Source organism: Nothobranchius furzeri, chromosome 1 (assembly GCF_043380555.1).
Source record: "Nothobranchius furzeri strain GRZ-AD chromosome 1, NfurGRZ-RIMD1, whole genome shotgun sequence".
In the NCBI taxonomy this organism is placed as follows: domain Eukaryota; kingdom Metazoa; phylum Chordata; class Actinopteri; order Cyprinodontiformes; family Nothobranchiidae; genus Nothobranchius; species Nothobranchius furzeri.
Window position 1 is genome coordinate 71,139,666 of NC_091741.1, and position 8,570 is coordinate 71,148,235.

Here is an 8,570-nt window from a genome sequence, read left to right on the forward strand (position 1 = left end):
AGTCATGTGGACCGTTTCGTCGGCCAGGGCTTCGAGATACGTTCCGATTCGCCGCTGATTCTAACCTTACATCCCGTTCAACATTTTGTGAACTTGACAAATCAGCCCGAAGGCAGTGCAGACTGATATTAGCTAAATGAAGTTAACCACGTCTCTCAAACTTTGCATTTAGGTAGGATATTGTCTTTAAAAGATGTTAAAACTTTTATTTAGCATACTCACCTCAGACTGGAGCCCGCCATGGTGGGGGAGCAGAGTCGGTAGGCTGCATCTAAATCGCGGAAGAGCCACGGTGGGCACGGCCTCCCTCTTCAAACGGAGACGTGCAGAATAACCCAGTTCAAACTCCATCATGTTAGCGAAGGAATCGCGGGTAAAATGCTGGTTGCAATCTACAGCACCAGGCGGGAGCTGACTGTTTTCCAGTACACCGATTGTGCACAATCACTGGCGCCTAATTTCTAAGTCCAGTGGAAAGGAGTGCAACCCCACAGAGCCACTGAACCCACTACACTACACCTTCTCACCATACTAACACGATATGGAGCACTAAACCTGAACTACTTTCCTAATAACAGCTAAACACTAACTAAACTACAATATCCAACAGCCAAGCTAACACTACATAAGTATGTTTAAGACTAAAAGCTATGCTAAAGATTAGGATATGCTAACGCTATATTCTAATGCTGAACTACCGCTAACCGTCCTACACTCGCTTACAAATACAACTCCCAACTCACCACAAGCCGTGGCCGAGACTCTCAATGCTTTTATAACTTTGGCACAGAGCTGCTACGTAGTACTCTACTGGTTTACGTAGTATCTTTCTCTTTAGCCATTGGCTAAAGTGTATTCAAAATGACTCAAACTCTATGTTTTAAGCTGAAGGTGGCACTGTACTGTGGTATTTAGGCAGAATTTTTAATTTTTAAACAAAATGCACCAAAATGCTAAAATAATGAATACACAGATTTAAATCACTATTAGACACTCATTTATACAGTTCATCAGCAAAAAAATAAGTTAATTTAGACATTACTAGCTCTTTAAACAGTTATTTTCATTCAACAGAATTAGCAATGTCACTGCTGGAAAAAGCAGGAAATGCACATGCTGAAAGGTGTTAATCTCATTTTCCCTATTACTCCCTTAAAATGTATTTATTTATTCTAAAATTTTATTTGATGATAAAATTCAAATTTGGATATCTAATTAAATTTCCATGTTGTGTCAGAGCTTTATATAACTACATTTTCAGCTATCTTTCCTCTTGAAATCAAGTATTTCTGTATGACTGACAAAAATTAAGGATTCACTGCTCACAAGGTGACTCCATGGCTCTTTCATGGATGTGAATTCAAAGATTTGGAGTACCTGGCCCGGAGGGTTACCAGGGTCCCACCCTGGAGCCAGGCCTGGGGTTGGGGTTGGGGCCCGTGAGTGAGCGCCTGGTGGCCGGGCTTTCGCCCATGGGGCCCGGCTGGGCCCAGCCCGAACCGGATACATGGGCTCATCCAACTGTGGACCCACCACCCGCAGGAGGAACATGAAGGGTCCAGTGCAATGTGGATCGGGTGGCAGATCAAGGCGGGAGCCTTGGCGGTCCGATCCCAGGACGAGAAAACTGGTTTTTGGGACATGGAACGTCACCTCCCTGGCGGGGAAGAAGCAGGAGCTTGTGGCAGAGGTTGAGCGGTACCGGCTAGATATAGTCGGACTCACCTCGACACATAGCATTGGCTCTGGAACCCAAGTCCTTGAGAGGGGTTGGACACTCTCCTTTGCTGGAGTTGCTCCAGGTGAGAGTCGGAGGGCTGGGGTTGGCTTTTTGTTAACCCCAAGACTCTCTGCCTGTGTGTTGGGGTTTACCCCTTTGGACGAGAGGGTAGCTTCCCTGCGCCTTCGGGTCTGGGAACGGGTCCTGACTCTTGTTTGTGCTTATGGGCCAAATATCAGTTCAGAGTACCCACCCTTTTTGGAGTCCCTGGGACGAGTGCTAGATAGTGCTCCATCATGGGACTCCATTGTCCTGCTGGCGGACTTCAATGCTCACGTGGGCAATGACAGCATGACTTGGAGGGGTGTGATTGGGAGGAACAGCCCGCCTGATCTGAACTCGTGTGGTGTTTTGTTATTGGACTTCTGTGCAAGCCACAGTTTGGCCATAACGAACACCATGTTCGAACATAAGGATGCCCATCGGTACACTTGGTACCAGGGCAGCCTAGGTCGCAGGTCGATGATAGACTTTGTAGTCGTATCATCTAACCTGCGGCCGTATGTTTTGGACACCCGAGTGAAGAGAGGAGCGGAGCTGTCAACTGATAACCACCTGGTGTTGAGTTGGATCAGATGGCAGGGGAAGATGCCGCGTACACCTGGCAGACCTAAATGCATAGTGAGGGTCTGCTGGGAACGCCTGGCAGAAGAACCTGTTAAGACGGTCTTCAACTCCCACCTCCGGCAGAGCTTTGACCGCGTCCCGAGAGCAGTGGGGGACATTGACTCCTAGTGGGCCTTGTTCCACTCTGCGATTGTTGAGGCGGCTGTTGCTAGCTGTGGATGCAAGGTGGCCAGTGCTAGTCGTGGTGGTAACCCCCGTACCCGCTGGTGGACACCAGAGGTTCGGGGAGCCGTCGGGCTGAAGAAGGAGGCCTACAGGGCGTGGCTGGTCTGTGGGTCTCCGGAGGCAGCAGACAGGTACCGGATAGCCAAGCGGGGTGCAGCAGTGGTAGTTGCCGAGGCAAAATCTCGGGCGTGGGAGGAGTTTGGTGAGGCCATGGAGAAAGACTATCGATCGGCTTCAAAGAGGTTCTGGCAAACTGTCCGGCGCCTCAGGAGAGGAAGGCAGCAACTCGCTCACACTGTTTACAGTGGGGATGGGGAGCTGCTGACGTCAACTGGGGCTATAGTCGGACGGTGGAAGGAATACTTTGAGGAGCACCTCAATCCCACCTATGCGCATTCCGAGTAGGAACCAGAACCGGGAGACCTGGGGATGGACTGTCCAATCTCGGGGACATAAGTTGCTGAGGTAGTCAAACAACTACACAGCGGTGGAGCCCCGGGGGAGGACGAGGTTCGTCCTGGGTATCTCAAAGTTATGGATGCTGTAGGGCTGTCATGGCTGACACGTCTCTGCAACATTGCGTGGTCATCGGGGGCAGTTCCTGTGGAGTGGCAGACTGGGATGGTGGTCCCTATCTTTAAAAAGGGTGACCTGAGGGTGTGTTCCAACTATAGTGGGATCACACTCCTCAGCCTCCATGGAAAGGTTTACTCCAAGGTACTGGAGAGGAGGGTCCGATCGATAGTTGAATCTCAGATTGAGGAGGAGCAATGTGGTTTTCATCCTGGCCGTGGAACTGTGGACCAGCTCTATACCCTTGCAAGGGTGATGAAGGGGGCATGGGAGTTTGCCCAACCAATCCACATGTGTTTTGTGGATTTGGAGAAGGCTTATGACCGTGTCCCCAGGGGCACCCTGTGGGGGAAGCTCCAGGAGTATGGGGTGGGTGGCTTTCTGTTAAGGGCCATTTAGTCCCTTTACCAGAGGAGTGTGAGTTTGGTCCGCATAGCCGGTAGTAAGTCGGACCTGTTCCCGGTGAGGGTTGGACTCCGCCATGGCTGCCCTTTGTCACCGGTTCTGTTCATTACCTTTATGGACAGAATTTCTAGGCACAGCTGTGGTCTGGAGTGTGTCGAGTTTGGTGGCAGGAGAATCTCGTCTCTGCTTTTTGCGGATGATGTGGTCCTTCTAGCTTCATCCAGCTCTGACCTTCAGCTCTTGCTGGGTAGGTTTGCGGCTGAGTGTGAAGTGGCTGGGATGAGGATCAGCACCTCCAAATCTGAGACCATGGTTCTCGGCCGGAAAAGGTGGGTTGCCAACTCCGGGGGAGAGGTCCTCCCTCAAGTGGAAGAGTTTAAGTATCTCGGGGTCTTGTTCACGAGTGAGGGTAGGAGGGATCGGGAGATCGACAGGCGGATTGGTTCAGCATCTGCAGTGATGCAGACGCTGAGCCGATCTGTCATGGTGAAGAGGGAGCTGAGCTAGAAAGCCAGGCTCTCGATCTACCGGTCGATCTACGTCCCAAACCTCACCTATGGTCATGAGCTTTGGGTAACGACCGAAACAACGAGATTGCGGATACAAGCGGCCGAAATGAGTTTCCTCTGTAGGGTGGCCGGGCTCAGCCTTAGTGATAGGGTGAGGAGCTCGGACATTCGGGAGGGGCTCGGAGTAGAACCGCTGCTCCTCCGGATCGAAAGGAGCCAGTTGAGGTGGTTTGGACATCTGGTCAGGATGCCTCCTGGACGCTTCCCCGGGGAGATGTTTCGGGCATGTCCTGCTGGCAGGAGGCCCCCGGGTTGACCCAGGACACATTGGAGAGGTTACATCCCCAATCTGGTCCAGGAACACCTTGGGGTCCTGCCGGAGGAGCTGGTGGAGAAGGCCGGGGAGAGGACGGTCTGGAGCTCGCTAGTTGGGATGCTGCCCCCGCGACCCGGACCCGGATAAGTGGAGGAAGACGACGAAGACGACGACGGCTTCATCATAGACACAAAATGAATAAGCACACAGTTCAAACCGGAGTCAGTTGGGGTTACATAAAATTTTAAAGTTGGACAACTTTGAATGAATACGTATATAAGTCCCTAGACACCCATTTTTCTCAACAAAAAAAAGCTAAAAATATATTCAGCCTTGATTGTACACAGCAAGATTTGTTATTTACAGTGATATAATGAAAAATGCTCAATGATCAATTCTAGATTTCATATTTTATTGTGTTCAATGTTATATTAAGTTTATTTATTACAATTTTTAATAGCTTTTGTTTCATCTTTGCTCTCCGATGAATTATTTGGAAAGTACTGATTTTTGGTTTGTGTTCTAAAAGCTACATAAACAAATTACATCTTGTAAAACCTCCCATAATTCAGTCAGATTCAAAACATTTCATTGCAAGGTATTTAGTAGATGAAGAGGTTTTTTTCCTTGTATGGTGCCTTCAAAAAGGTGCTTCACAGTAATAATCTCACAGTAATTTAAGTTACATTAACAGACTAAATAACAATGCTTCAACCTGCCCAGCATCAAAAACAATCTATACATTTTTATTGATTGATATATATATAATTATCATTATGTGGAAAAACAATGTGTTTATCACCAAAAATAGCCTTTTTATATTCCTTTGTAATAGTACTGATAGAGAAGAGAGCCTTAACTGATTCCCACAGACCTCTTAAATGAGGCAGCTAGCTAACATGCTACATTGCTCACCTTCTTGAGGTTCATTGGGTTGTGAGGGGACACCTGCTGACATATCATCAGCTGCTGATTCTATAGGGACAAGGACAACAACCCATTTACCATAATTAGATGAAACAGTTCCTCTCATTGTGGATATCAAAGCTAGCTAACAGGTTGAATTTAAACCATCAACATGATTTAACCACTCACTAACTAAACCCACCTTTCTTTAAGAAAACTGTGTGACATTTGTGACATACTGACGCTCTCTCTTCTGCCTATCCTCTTTCTCCTTTCTTTCTTTCCTTTACTGTGACCCAGATGTTGCAGCCTTGGCGCTCTCTGGCTGTCTGACTGCTGCGTGAGCTGCCCTTGGCAGCTACGCGCCCCTCAGCCAGGTGGACTGTACCAGTTTATGACATGGGGGGGGGGGTGTCAAAATAAAGTAGGGACCTCTGAATAAATATACATTTCATAAATACTAAAAGACTGTTTGTTTAATGTCTTAAATGAGAAAGAATGCTGCAAAGTAAAGTACTTGTGATTTTTAAACTTAAATTTTTTATTCAACTTTGAAACTTTTTTGGGCCCCTGGCAGCTGTGGGCCCTTAGAAACTTCCTAATCTTTCACCACTGTTGAATAAATTATGGATACATTATTTATTATTTTATTTTTATTTTATTAATTATTTTATCATTTTTTAAACGAAAGCTTCATCCAGTTTATTTTACCCTGGCAACAGACAGGCGTTTGACCTTGCCTCTTTCCAGTCCTGGCTTATCAGTAAAAACGCCCTGTGCCAGCACCTGTTTGTCTCCCTTTCGAGAGTCTAAAGGAATGTGTGTAAATGTGTGTGTGTTTTACCATTTTGTGTGTCCTTAATAAATGCTTTCTGAGGGTTCTGTCTGAGAGAGCAAATTGCTTACCGACTCGTGTGAATCATTTTATCTCTCTCTCCACTTTGCAAAGTCTAAATTGTTTATTGGTAAAGATTGGTATGGGTTAATCGATCGGCTTATTAATATAACCCCTGCGTGTTGAACTTTCCCTCAGGTAACCCTTGATGGGAAAATGAAATTACCTAACAACCGCTTTATGGTGCCCCTGCCTGCAGGACTTATTTACCTCTGTTTGATGTTGGTGACTTTAAAAAGAGAAACAAGGGTGAAAAGAGTCATCTTTAGAGTAAAAACGGTGCAACACTGTGTGGAAAATGCGATGTTCATTGTGCAGCAATTGAATTGTTTTTTAAGGCTACATATTATGCTACACTCGCCTTTTGCATCCCTTTGTGTTGTCATGTGGGTCTCTACTAGTTCTTTAAACACTTCAAACTTGAAAAATCCATCCATCCATTTTCTGTCGGTGTTCGGTGTTAGGAATTATGTGCCTAAAACAAGCCGTTTCTAATACTGACAATGTGTGATGTCACTAACATCTTGTTTGTCAAAGAGAGCTGCTGGAGGAGCAGCAGCTCTACTTTAACCCCTCCCAGATATCAGAGCTTGTCAGCTTATAACAGATCATTTTTACTTTGAAAAAAGCCCAGCCAGTCAGGGGATGGGTGGGTGTGACCAGAAACACCTTGTTTTCTTAAAGTGATGGAGATCTGAAACGGCTCATTCAGGAAGGCACTGAAACTGTTGACAATAAACCTGCTGAAACCGCTTGATGTAAGAAGTGCAAAGAAGGTCACAAACATGTTTTTATAGAGCATCAAACCACTATAGCATAAGCCAAAATATAAAATGTCCTTTTAATACACTGTGCTTTGTTTTTTGTTTTTAATTTTGCTTTTATGAGATTTGGGAGTCACAAGTTGAAATACTATTCTTGGTTAAAATGTATTTTCTTGTGCTTTCTGTGGAAAAAAACTATTAAATGCTTTTACCTTCGCAGTCTGCATGATGACAAAAAAATAGGTTTATGTGCAGTAAAATGAACCACTGCATCTGACCCGGATTAAAATTTACCTCAGGACTATTAACCCTCTCAGGCTCAAAATAAGTTTTGATAAAAGGACGAACAACGAAGTCCTTCAGGGGTACTTCTGAGTTAAAAAAAATGCTTATGAAATACGTATGTGGAGTAACCAAGTAGGTAGGTTTTAACGTTGCAAATCTGCAACGCCTGCCTTCAGAGGGTTCATATGCTCTTTGGGGTCATCTGTGTGAACCACAACTTTAATGTGCGGTCGGAGTTGACTGATCCTGCTCCTGAAACTGAACAGAGGCTGACAGCTCCATCTGAGAAACACCAGTATGGTGCATAAGGAGCTTAGAGGAACTCTAGCGAAGGCAGAAAAAGAAAATGATGGGTCAGTATTTCTGTTTTTGTAAGCTACTGAAGGAAAACTCAGATTACTTCCAATGAAATTACATGTGGCACTTTAAGAGAACATGTGCCTGCGTGGGTGTGTATTGTTGCATGTGAGAGAAGCCCCATGTTGCATGCTTCATTTAGCCAAAATGCGGCTTAATTAAAAGTCCTTCACAATGGTTTGTATTCACAGCAGCTTCTGTCTACTTATGACAAAATACAGCAGGCACAGGCACTAAGAAGATGCCTCTTTAGGGTCCCTGGCAGGGAAACTAAATAATGTACAAGAAAATTGAAAACACTTATTTTTTAAATAATGGATTTCCACTTAGACACGTGTGCTGCAAAAACTGTTTTTGTGAATAAATAAAAGCTGTTTCAGCTTCTTGTGCTAAAAACTGAATCTGATTCCATTGTTTAGTTATAGATATGATCACAGTTGTGGTGGTTGTAGGACCCAAGGTGAATGCTCATAACATGACTAGCAATGCATTCTTCTAAACATCGTGGCAATTAACACAATCAGTAGCTTGATTTTTTTTCAGATTCTTTATATAACAATTCAATCATTAGAGATCCAACATGGGTGAGGTCAGCTACCAGGTTCTATACTTCTTCACACATTTCTGTAGAAAACTGTGTTGTGTCATTTTTGGTACAATAAAGCAGTTAGACTAGATATTTCTGAATTGTCTGCGTGTCTATTATTTTACCTGCTGGAAATATTGTTCCACTGAATGAACTGTAAAGACAAGGAAAGAATCTTCAGCAAGTAGCTGATTAATCTACCAATAACGTTTAACCAATCATTATCGGTTTATAACAAGCTGTAAATACTGTTGCTTTAGTTACTCGCTGGTATTTTGAATGCTTGCTGTTGTCAGCCATGGTCACCATTTTTCTCACTTTAGTCTCAGGGTACTTTATTATTGGGGTTTTTAAGAGATTGGTCAAAGTCAGCTAGGAAATGGAAGATGTTAGGGCTTACGT